This window comes from Tachypleus tridentatus, unplaced genomic scaffold (genome assembly GCF_004210375.1).
Source record: "Tachypleus tridentatus isolate NWPU-2018 unplaced genomic scaffold, ASM421037v1 Hic_cluster_2, whole genome shotgun sequence".
Lineage (NCBI taxonomy): Eukaryota > Metazoa > Arthropoda > Merostomata > Xiphosura > Limulidae > Tachypleus > Tachypleus tridentatus.
The window spans coordinates 22,141,534-22,154,601 of record NW_027467782.1 but is presented as its reverse complement, the minus strand read 5'-3'; the positions used below and the strand labels follow the sequence as shown (position 1 = coordinate 22,154,601).

General features: G+C 34.2%; 1 long non-coding RNA gene across 1 annotated transcript; it reads left to right on the top strand.

The window, feature by feature from the left end:
- The first annotated feature begins 669 nt into the window (after positions 1 to 669).
- Positions 670 to 3,556, top strand: LOC143242797 (uncharacterized). Its single transcript, XR_013023252.1, has 4 exons — positions 670 to 802; positions 2,735 to 2,838; positions 3,011 to 3,141; positions 3,426 to 3,556. It is a non-coding gene; the product is annotated as an uncharacterized LOC143242797 (long non-coding RNA).
- Positions 3,557 to 13,068: the final 9,512 nt, after the last annotated feature.

Here is a 13,068-nt window from a genome sequence, read left to right as displayed (position 1 = left end):
AGTGTTTGAATCTCATCAATTACAAATATATAATTACTGCAATTTTAAAAACGCAGTGACAGAAGATGTCATTTACGTAAGATACAGCTGTGGCTGACCACAGTGACTGTGTCAATACTAATTGGTGCGACAAAGCCAGTACGACCTATTAGCGTACGTTAAACATCTTGGAAGTATACCGCTTATAATTGCCATGCAGAGTAGGGTAGCAAATATCAGAGGGTGTTAATTTAGTGTTATCTATTAGGCTAAATGTTAGTTTTAGTTACGTCACACATTTTCGTGATTTTTGGATATTTTTATGTTTTGATAAATATTACACAATGTTATCAGTGGTGTATCTTGGCCGACGGCTGTGAATTATTGCATTATTATTGGCATTAGTTACGTATATTTATAATAATATATAATTCTGCATAAGTAATATTTCTGATAAAACATAGATACCTCTTATGATATTAAGTAACGCCTCCATCAGTATAGTTGTACGTAATTTCTCTGATGATATATATACACATATTTAATATCACCAATACTATGTTAGCATTCTTAAGTACTAACGACAATACAAATAAAACCTATTAAATAATTATTTCTTATAATAATTACGTTTATCTTCATGTAATATTTTTTTTAGTAAATACAATACATTATTATGTTCTTGTTTTTTTACAGTTTCAATTTTTATTAAAATGTAGAAAATTTGTGACTTTATTCAAGAAATGGCTCCCAAAAATGAAAAATCAGAAATCGTCAGTGTAGAAAAAGGGGTGAAAATATCACAACACCTGATGACCAGTAGGTAAGAAAGTCAGATAAAAAGAACGAACCAGAACGTGGGGAATGGGTAGGAAAACTGGGCTTTATTTTCAGCTGCATAAGCTACGCTGTCAGTCTTGGCAACGTATGGCGATTTCCATACTTGTGTTATGAAAATGGTGGAGGTGTGTGTCTTGTGGTTTAATCCAACATAATATACATGAAACCTTTACCTTACTAAATGTTAAATCGATGGTTCTGATGGATTACATGTTGTTGTTTGTTATTTAGGGGCATTTTTGTTTCCCTATCTCATCTGTTTAGTCTTGTGTGCTGTTCCTCTATTCTTCCTGGAAGTGGCCATTGGTCAGTACCTCAGCGTTGGTGGTATCGGGGTCTGGAATTTGATTCCTATCTTTAAAGGTAGCTATTGTTGTTTACTTCTAGTGCCTTAGTATTTTTCACCATTTCCGGATATATATAACTCATACTTGTGTCTCAAATATGTCAAAAGTTCGTACATTATGTAATCTATACTTTCAGTAGGAATTGGCTTTGCTTCAATGACCATCGTTTGTCTCTATAATATCCACCACGTGGTGACAATAGCTTGGACTTTATTCTACTTCGTGTTCTCAATGACGACACAACTGCCTAGGGAATCGTGCGGTAATTATGTTAAATGTATTTCTCTGATTCTAGTCAACTGTTTTAATTACTCATTTGTTTAGGATTAACTGTTATAACCATACAGACACTGGGGGACACTGAATTAAATTAAGAACAATTTAATTTGATAGTATTTTACATGTGGCCGAGAGTGGCCTTGTGGTTAATGTGCCCTTAGTACTTTACATATGGCCGAGAGTGGCTTTGTGGTTAATGTGCCCTTAGTACTTTACATATGGCCGAGAGTGGCCTTGTTGTTAATTTGCCTAACTGTTAAACCGGAGACTTTTGAGTCACGCAAAGTTATCATAAATCGCATTATACGCTTTTGTGCCGTGTGTGTGTTATAAGAGTGACAGTCAGATCCCACTTTTAGAACAAGAATGATGTGTCGAGAATTGTCAGTAAATGATACTACTACTACTTTTCCTCGATTCTGTTATTTAAAAAAAGCCTTTTTATTACTTTGGGTGCAGTACTGAAGCAAAATACACAACATTTCGATTTAATAGCACAGTATACTATAATAATGAACATTTCTACTTGATAGAACCGGTTATTACATAATTACTAATTATGCATTACACTATACTACAGCAATGTTTTGATAACTTTGAACACAATAATTAGGTTTCTAAGCAAAGCCAATCCTGAATACTTTTCTCATATCTTCAGTTTTTCCTGACCTTTCTCCACGTGAGGTGAACAACTGCTTTTGTTTATATATATCAGGTAAGTGATTTTAATCTGTTGAAAAGACAGAAGGTAGTCGTTGTACAGAGCCCATCACATATTCTTTTACCAACGAATATATATATAAATGTTATTGTTATTACATTCATATATACATGTTATTGTCATTATATTCAGATTTAAATGTTATTGTTATTATATCAATATACTAGTGTTATTATTATTACATTCATATACGATATAAACACTAGTAAATATTAATGTTAGATGTTACAGGTTGTTGGACAGAACCAATGGCATATTCTTTTACCAACGAATAGTGGGATTAACCGTACATTTTAATGCCCCTGACGCTGAAGACAAACACTAACAACCAGGCTGGGCAACAAATAAAACTTCCCATCTAATGAAGCTATAGTTTACGTCTTCAGTGAAAACAGTGTCATTGTTAATCAGTAACTGTCAAGAGACTTTTTTTTTCGTTTATTTGCTATCAAGCTTTAATACTAGTTAATAATTCTTTAATCAAAACGTAACGAAACTAAATTAGTGTTAAATTTAAAGAAGTTAACTCTTTGTAATCAATATTAATTTATTCTATTAATGTTATTAGGTCTGGGTGACAGCAGGAACGCAAGTGTTTTTCACCTTTGGTATTGGTTTCGGTTCCGTCGTAACTCTTGGAAGCTACAACAAGTTTAGCCACAACTTCTTCCGGTAACAAAAAAACAAAATAATTTTTTTATTTTTTTATTTGATTATTTAACAATGATTCGCACAAAAATGTTCAATATAATAATTTTCTGTACTCTGTATTCGTTATTCTTTCAATAGATATTATTGTACACTTTGAACACATTCATTATTGTTTCTACATCTTTATTTCTAGAGACGGAAATATTCTATGTATTGTTAACCCTGCTACTAGCATATTTGCTGGTACTGTGATATTTTCCGTCCTCGGTCACATCACCTACTTGAAAGGCGACGGGACTGAAGTTGCTGACGTTGTGAAGTCCGGTGAGATAATTCAGTCTTCTTGTGCTTCAATTGTTTATATAAACACTAAAAGTTCTGTTTCTTACCAAATCAACGTATACCAGAATATTTCAGAACAAACTTTATTAATATTTTCTTGAATCTTGGTTCTAAAACATTTAAAACGAAACGTTTATTGGTAAGTTACAGTGTATCAACATCTTAATATAAACTAAGTATTATCAGACACTGACGTGCTGTGTTTTTTACAGAGTACAAACACGGTCTTTGTTCAAATATAATCTAACATGGTGTATTTTCTTCAGGTCCAGGGTTTGCTTTCCTTGTTTATCCAGAAGTTGTTCTACAGTTGCCACCTCCCCCTTTATGGTCAATTGTGTTCTTCCTCATTCTGTTAATTCAGATAATATGTTGACGTGTGTTATTTGATAGCCAGGTGAGCATATAATGCGTTGATGTGTGTTATTTGATAGCCAGGTGAGCATATAGTATGTTGATGTGTGTTATTTGATAGCCAGGTAAACATATAGTATGTTGATGTGTGTTATTTGATAGCCAGGTGAGCATATAATATGTTGATGTGTGTTAATTGATAGCCAGGTGAACATATAATATGTTGATGTGTGTTAATTGATAGCCAGGTGAGCATATAATATGCTGACGTGTGTTATTTGATAGCCAGGTGAGCATATAATACGTTGATGTGTGTTATTTGATAGCCAGGTGAGCATATAGTATGTTGATGTGTGTTATTTGACAGCCGGGTGAGCATATAGTATGTTGATGTGTGTTATTTGACAGCCGGGTGAGCATATAATATGTTGATGTGTGTTATTTGACAGCCAGGTACATATTTTATATTCTCATTTTCATTTAATGACATAAATATTCTTTTAAAAATGGGAAAATTTTCAGAGCTCAAAATACTTTTGTAGACTATATTTTTTTAATTTACGCGTTTGTGTTATTGTTTGTCTGGAGGGAGTTTTCACGTTTTAACTGTTTCAACAATTGAATATTTAATAAGTCTGTGACGTTTGCACTTAATTACTGAGTTAATGAGTTTATTAGTTTGAGAAACACTATGAGAAAAAGATTAACAAGTAACTGACAGTTTAGTGTTATTATAAATTAGACCTGTCTTTGGTATATATAAGGTTAGTACATGAAATCTGTGGAACTAGTAATGGGAGAAATAATACAGTCCATTGTTATTAAATGTGTTGACCTTCATTGTTTTACCAAACGAAACCTGCGCAGTGGCAGAGGCTTATGAAACAATACTGTTAACAGTGTCAGAAGCTAAGGAAAATTCTGATCTAAGAATCGTATGTGCATGATATGTATATAAATTAAACATGAAAAGTTATGCAATCTGAACTACAAATGACTATAAAGAGGAAGAATTTTCAAACTGTCTTATCATAGTTGTAACACTGTAGTAAATCACACTGTTTATATAGTACTTTAAAATATTCAATAATCTTAGTAAAGTCCAAAAGAAGACAGCTGGATATTTCACTAAATGTCTGTCAGACCAATGAAAATTGACTGACTATAAAAAACAAACACTGTTGTAAAATATCTCAAAGTGTTATTAACATGATATGGTGGAATCACTTACAACAAAATGGTACAAATACACTGGTACTAAACTAAGAACAATAAAGTCCACATTTTAAGTAAGTTACCGTGATCTAACGATTCGCAGCAATTATGTGATAACTGTTAAAACAGAATCAGATGTTCGTAGTTACAACAGAACTTCATTTCAGTGTATGTACGGTTAAAACACAAGAAATTTGACAATATTAACAACAAAAGGTATATTATAGTTATAGTAAGACACAACTCACTTTAATATCATTAGTGGAAGTATGTGTGGAAATGAAACAAGAAGAATTACATGTATTTAAATGACTGAATGCGTGTTTTTCAGTAGTTGTGGATGTCTTAACAACACTCATTGTAAGTATGCAACATCGATATCATATTGATCACTCAGTTTGACATAGTATACATTACATTAAAGTGAAATGTTTTTAACTACACTAAATATTAATCATAAACGTAATATGAATGAGAAATTAATTCAATTTTGAACCAGATACAGATATTCACAGAAATTAAATATGAGAATGGTTGTAATTATTTTATAACAGTAATTTTGCATTAACATTAATAATGTACTATTAATTCCATTATATTTTAGTTACTTCTTGCAATATATATGTAGGTATAAATAAACTTGTAGGAAGTGAAAGTTTAACATTAAGAGCAGATCCTTGTTATTAATGGTTATATACTGATGCTGTATGATACTAACTACTATAAAGTAAAAAAAACTTTAAACATACGAACCGTTGTTAGTGAATCAGATTTTAATGTCTCTTCAGGTTTGTCATCATTCACGATTGTCTTAACGCGTGTCTTTAATTTAGTTTTATCAGAACCTGAAGCAGACTTGCTCAGGTTTTCTGTTCTTTCTGTTTTCTTTTCTACTGAGTGATTTTCATTTATTGTCTGTAAGATGGTTGGTTCTGTTTGGTTTTCCTTTAACACCATATTAGTTTCTCCTTTATTAAACTTATTTGTCGGGGCCTTCTCACACTCAGGGATCATTGAAACAGCTTCCAAAATGTCTAATTCCCTGGGGGTGATCTTTTCAGTAACAAGCTCTTGGTCTTCTAGCTTTGTATAGGCAAAAACACCACAAGACCCGAGGACGCGGTTTTTAAGGGCATTCCATTTGCCCCGGGCTTTTTCATTCACGTTGCAGAAGCAACAAAGAACGCTAAACAATAATGAAATAATAATAAATAAAACGCGATTTATTTATTTCAGTTTTCTATATAAACAATACCATTAAAGATCAACTCTAAATAGCTGTGTTTTTTTGTTGGTTTTTTTAACAAACAGATCTACAAAAACACTTGATAAATCACCATACAGAAGTTTGGTGAGAAGTGTTAACTGTAACTGAAAAGTTATTTTACCTCATTTGTAAGGTTAATTAAACATATTCAGCTTTACTAAGTTCATATTGGTGTTTTTACAAATTAACTACCAAAGGGGCACTGAACACACTTGACATTTTCAAATATCTAACCCTACAATTCAATTAAAATTCAATTCAATTACGAGTCAATGTAGCATGTTCTGAAGAAATAAATAATGACTACGACCAAATAAATATAAACGTTCTGAACGTAAGGAACAAAACTGAAGGAACTCAGTGCCAATCCTGTTCACTTGATCTCCCACAACATATGTTTTCATTCTGTTTGCAAACAAACTTAATCTGTATGAGGTTTGAGTGTTGGCTTACTTATAAGTTAACCAGACATCAAACATCACGAATCAGTTTCATCAGTAGCAGGGAGGGTCTATCCTTGAACCATTCATATGAGGTAGCTTTCATGTAGTTTGAACTCATTCAATTGGATTATTTTAACTCGTGACTTGTCAACCAGACAGCTATGCTAAGATAAACATCAAAATAAGATATCTGCTGTGTGTTTCAAAGGATATATGTTGGCAACGACTTAGCTTGAAATAGAAACTGAGACCCTCTTTATTCAACTTATAGTGACATCTAAAGGTTCGCTATTCCTATTCTTTTTATCAACGAGATATTGCCAAAGACTATATCTTCCTACACACCATAAAGAGTCTGAACTCAGCAATAACACTAATACGACAATACTTACATTGCTCAAAAGCCTACATACGTCTTTCCAATATTTGGGGGTGTATATACAAAAGATATATTAGCAGCTTTTTTTCATACAAATTAGTCTTTCTGTACGTGATTAACTAATAGTTATTTTTACTTCCAAAATTAACACATTATCAGTAAATTCTTTGAGATTAATATATTTAGATGTGGTTGCAATTTAACCACTACAATCACAAGTTGCAGAGTGTTTTATGACTATGACCAGTAAACGATGGATAACATGAATTCATTTCATTTACAGATCTGAAAACGTTTGGGATTAGTTCAAGCACAAACACATCACAAATGTGTTAGACCTGTAGCCCTTCGTAAATACTACGTAATGCACATAATGGGAAATATTCAACCTGCGAAACAAGTTAATATACATGTTATACCCAGCTCTAATGTGTATGCCTAAAACATGCTTTATTTTAATAAGGTTTTCAACTCCAAGCACTTCTTGAGCTTAGTGGAAAAGCTTGAAGGTGAATGAGACAACTAAGGTACTTTCTACAGGGGTTTCAACATTGTGTTGGTATGGACATAAGATGTAGTTGCTGCTAGGTTTGGTACCAAAATAGTGTTGGCCAATGATTACAATTACCATGGTGTCCCTCCTATCAGCTCTCAGTACTGAGCTGTGGCTTTGTTTGAACTGCTGCGAAATACACCAATCTACCACCGTCTATATATCAAGGTAAAGAACATGATGAGATCTGGGTTCTAGTAAAACAGAGGTTCATTATCACTATGAACCATGTTTCAAAGATTGTGTTTAACAATAAAACATACATTGAATAGCACATGGTAGTAAGGATGAAATTAGTTAAAACACATGTAATGCTTATTCTGCAGTCATAATCGCCACAATCACAAAAATTAAGTGATTAAGTATGGATCAACAAAGTCCATGTTCCCTTCTTTAAATGTTATCATATGAGGCCCAATATTTCATAGCCGTTGGCAGTTCTCATGGATTTACCCGATGGACATACTATATATGATATTCAGGTGTTTGTTTTGCACACCCTATGAGATCGATGTCACATTGTCCCTAAAATGAGACATTTACATCTTTCTAGACCTCATGCAATTAATGTGCATAACCTCTAAAACGAGTAATTAACAAGTCCGCATATCCCACATTGCTACTACTGTGTGACTACTGAAATAAGTGAAAACTCTATGCACCCATTGCAGAGAGTGTATCATGTCCCTAAAATGAAGAGTCCAGCACTCTATTTTTCATCTAAATTCCCCTAATAAAACGTAAAATCATGACCCCTGCTTGTTTCTCAACATTTAACTTTTACCTAAATTAAGTATTAATTATTCTAAATGTTGTAACAACGTTCATGTAAGTTTTAGACATCACTGTTATTGAAGGACACCAACGTTTATTATTACACAAATATTCAACAATAGGCTGTTCCTCTGTGAGATTTGGAAAAGTTTCAAAGTTTTACCTTTAAACAGTACATTAATTAGTAAATGTTTTATTATATTTTGAGACTGAAATATTTATTGTGTAATAAGTAACGTTGGTTTCACTTAATAACCGTGTTCGAAGATGTAGAAACACAGATTAACATAAGCGAAGTTTCACCCACACTCTTGCATATCAAGTTCTGTGATAAAATAAGGGCAACTAAATGCCAGAAACTAAACTTTTCCTTATTAGTAGCAATAAAAGTAAAATCTTTAGCAAGAGAATTGCCGCGAGTCAGCGTAGAAAGTAATAATTCAAAAAGTACTTTGATAAACAATGCAAGTTAATTTAAAACTTGGTATTATTCAACATTAACTGGTATTATAACAAACATTACTTAAGTTAATTAACGTATCACATTTGTCATAATATAAATACTAGATTAATCCCCACCTTTATCAACTTATTTAAGATATTCATCTCTGACGAGCTGTAAATAATGCGTCAATGTTTGTTTAATGAATACGCTTTGCATTATTATATGGAACACCAGAATGTAATAAAATAAATTATAGTTCTTGTATTCCAACAGGTTGGCTAAATGAGATTTCTATTTATGCTAAGCTGGCATTCGTTTACCTTATATCTGAAAACAATAGATACTGGAAAAATGTGCATGTGGTGGAGCTTCACACAGTGAAATGACGTCACATTCCACCTATAAGTAAATATCTACCCTTCAGTGCAGTCAGATGTCTCACGTAAGTAACTAGTGTTATAACATTATACAAAACAATGATATCGCATGCATAAACATGGTGTTTTCTTATATTGGTTTGTTTCATGCAAAACACATAACCTAATATGTTTTGTACAGTTAAAAATCAGTTATTACTTAATACTGTAACAATTTCAAGGATTATTTGACTAATTTACTCCTTTTAAACTTACGACTGCAAACTGAAGTACATTACACTCACAATTAATGTCTACAATGACAGATGCGACTCCTGGTGAGGTAAGGTTAGTATTCGAAGCTTGACAGGTAAACTTAGCCATAAGATCTTTTCGTGTTAATTCTTGGAGAGTAAAATCGTTTCGAACAACTTGGTCTTCAGTAATTTGGAAACTTTTGTCCAATAGTACAGAATTTCTCCACCAGGTAACGAGTATCGGAAAATTCCCTGAATATAAACAAAAAAATATCTTAGCAGTTTTATGGTATTTAAAGAACAGGAACAAGAAATATCATTGAAATACAAAATTCTAGCTGTCAAAAAATGAACAATTTAAAATCAAGATGAATCAATATATTAATATATATTGATAATATATAACAATGTATTACTGATAATCTATAAAGTACAATAAACAGCACATTCCAATAATAACTTTTAACATTCATATTTTTGTATTAGTTTTCGAATTCATTATAAAAATATTTTTGATGTTTGAATTATTTGCTTGAGTTTTATTGTTTCCTTACGAGTTTTATCCATGAAGAAAACTAAACAAAGCAGATTGTTCTTATTTAATTCACAAAAGTGAAATATATATGTAAAAACGGCTCGTTTGGGTTGAGAAAATATTTTACGTAGAGGAGCGAACAACGTTTCGACCTTCTTCGGTCATTGTCAGGTTCACAAAGAAAGAAAGAAGTAACTGACCGGAAGCTGACCATATGTTTGAAGGGGGTTGTGTAACTGAGAGTCGGAATGCAGAGGGCATGCTTAGATGTTTGAATATATAATTTTATGTTATTTATTTTATTATTTTTAATATAGGTATAAAGGTCTTCCTTTGCATTGGTTTATTTTAGGCTTGAGTTGTTGTATAAGTAAGGCTTCTTTAGTTTTACGTTTGTTTCTTTATTTAGTATTTGAGTGTTTTCTATGGTTATGTTGTGTTTATTTGACTTGCAGTGTTCAAAAACGTGTGAAGGTGACTTTTTATGTTCTTTGAATCTGGTTTCCATTTTTCTACTTGCTTCTCCCACATAGAAATCGTGGCAGTTATCACATTGTATTTTATAATTAATGTTGGTGTGGTGTTTGTCAGTGTAGTTTTACATAGTATAGACTTCAGTTTTGTGCCTGGTTTTTGAATAAATTTGGTATTAACTGGAATGTCATATTGTGTTACTAGTTTTAGCCAAATGTTGGTTATTTGTCTGCTGATGTCGAAAATATATGGTATGCAGCAGTATATGGTTTAGTGATTTTTTGATTCGTGAGATATATTTGCTTTTGTTACTTGATTTTGCTTTCTGTCTAGGTGTGTGCGTAAAATGTTTTCTACGGTTTGTGGAGGAAACTTATTGATGTTGATGAAGTATTGTTTTATTTTGTCTAATTCATCGTCAATTTTATCTGGTGAGCATAGTTTTATAGCTGTGTTTATTTGTTTTTTAGTATGTTGAGTTTTTGTTTGTTTCATGTGCTGAGACCCAATTCATCCAACTGTGTCTGGATATGAAGGCCAAAAGGAACAATGGCAGATCATCTGTTCTGAAAAAGTATGGCCCACTAGGAAGGAAAATAACTCCAGGTGGGATGCTGTGGTAAAGATTGAAGTTTCATAGCATACAGGAAAGACAGTTGCAATCAGCAGAGGTGCAAAGAAGGTGCCATCAACTTGTATGCTGCATTAAATCAGAGATTAACGGACTTATACAACGAAACATAAACCAAATCAACACTAGGAATGACAGAGACAAAAAGATCTGCCACAACAAAAACTAAAAAACTAAGATGCAAACAACATAAAAGCCACCACGAAAAACTGTTGACCAACCTCATAATTAACATATCCGACCGACAATTAAACGCAGACGAGATACATCTACTTAAAAAAGGACTCAACTTGCAATAACACCCAGGTACATTCCAACCTTAGAAGATCTAGTCAGGAGAGTTGCGATCAGTGGTGGGATTCAGGGGGTTCGCAGGGGTTCGAGCGAACCCGTTCTTAAAAATTTTTGAGCTTAGCGAACCCGTTGATGGCTTCAATTATACCGTCGAATTGTTGATGTCGTGGAAACTGATTGCGTCACACTACATCACACATTTCGACAAGAAAGATTTAATGAGAAAATCACAGACCGTATTATTGACAAAGTTCGTCAAGTGAATGCAGTCAGTTTCTTAATTGTCCATACGTTGAACCCCATCTCGTCGATGTAGATGACACGGGGTGCGCGAAGTGCCGTCTCCATGAACCACAGGGCATAGTCTTTCCTTTCAGCCTTCACGTCAGGCCGATTTCTGTCGGCTGGGGCGGCTTGCAGTTTCTTCAGAGTGAAAAGCATTCCATGACAAATTTTCCCCAGATGTTGTGGGGTGACAGAAGGCTTATCTGGAAACTGTCTCCGGAGCTCAGCACCACAGATAATAGATAAAGTAGATAGCCACACTTCTCCCATTTGCATGTCGGCGCGTGTGACCGTTTTCCTATTACCATTCCCGCTACGGGGGAAAATCGATAGAGTAAGTAACTCGCTTGCTTGCGCTGCAGTCATGTCGGCTTATGCACGAGTCATCATAAGCGTGCATTCGTTTAAGCCCCATTCATAAGTTAAAGAAGATCGTATAGTAGGCCTACATGTCTTCACATCAACGTAATAAGTAGATTTAATCATTTCCATACTTAGAGCTGAAATAGAGCACTTAGTTTGAATAAATTAAGACGTACTATATTAAGGCACTGAAAGGGCCTGAAGACCGAAGAATACCAAAGAGTGGCAAAGAACAAGGTCACTGTGAACCGCGCGCGGGCTACGCAACACCCCATAACTGCGGAGGTGACGTAGGCTTTTGTCCTTGTGCACTGACCGGCGAACAGGAGTGTGCTCTCCGCAGAGACCTTGAGAACAATAAAGAGTCACGTCCGGCAGGGAATCTGAGGAGGGAACGTCACAAGTGTGATTGAAACAATGGTCAGGTCACTCTAGCCTCAAAAGTTTGTTTATTGCTTCTCGCAAAACTTCATGTAAAAATTTACCAGAAACTCCGTTAACAAGAAAATACGCAAGAGGCAATTTCCAATACGACTTAATCCCTACAGCTGAAGTTGAGGTGCACCTTTTCTTGATAGGCGGTTGCTGAAGACGGTCAGGGAAGTCAAAAATGCTGGGAACGGTGTTTCCATGCAGTCTTTTTCGCGATAATATAGAAAAAGAACAATCTGAATCGATAAAGCAGTCAAACTCAAAATATTTCGAACAGAGGACAGCCGATTTGGAAGGATTAAAATTTTCCCGCCGTGTGGCTAAAATCCATTTTGTACGTAATTCATGATCTGATGGAAACCGGTGAAAAGAAATTTCTGATCCCTTCACACGATAATTTCGGCAGTTAAACGCATTGCACGTTCTTCGATTTGTCCTCGAGGTTCGTTCAGAATTTACATTAGCCATTCTATTCAATCAATAAAAAATAAGAGTGGAGACGACGCAGATGATGCACGAATGACGTGAAGACCACAGAATGAATTATACATTCAAGTGATTTACTTGTAAGTACGAAGGAAACACATGGGCAGACACATGTCGGTTGCAGCCGCTTGTGGCAAGCGTTACTTACTCTATCGATTTTCCCCATCATCAACTTTCTCAATAGAATTTTGGTCACAACGCGGAAGTCAGTTTGGCTATCTACATTATCTATTATCTATGCTCAGCACTCAACTTTGTCAGCTTATTCATCTCGTCATAATGCTTTTCGGAATGCGCGCAGCTAGCTGTCTGACTGATGGCTGGCAAATCACAATTCAGCTAGTGTGACGTGGCATCGAATAGAAT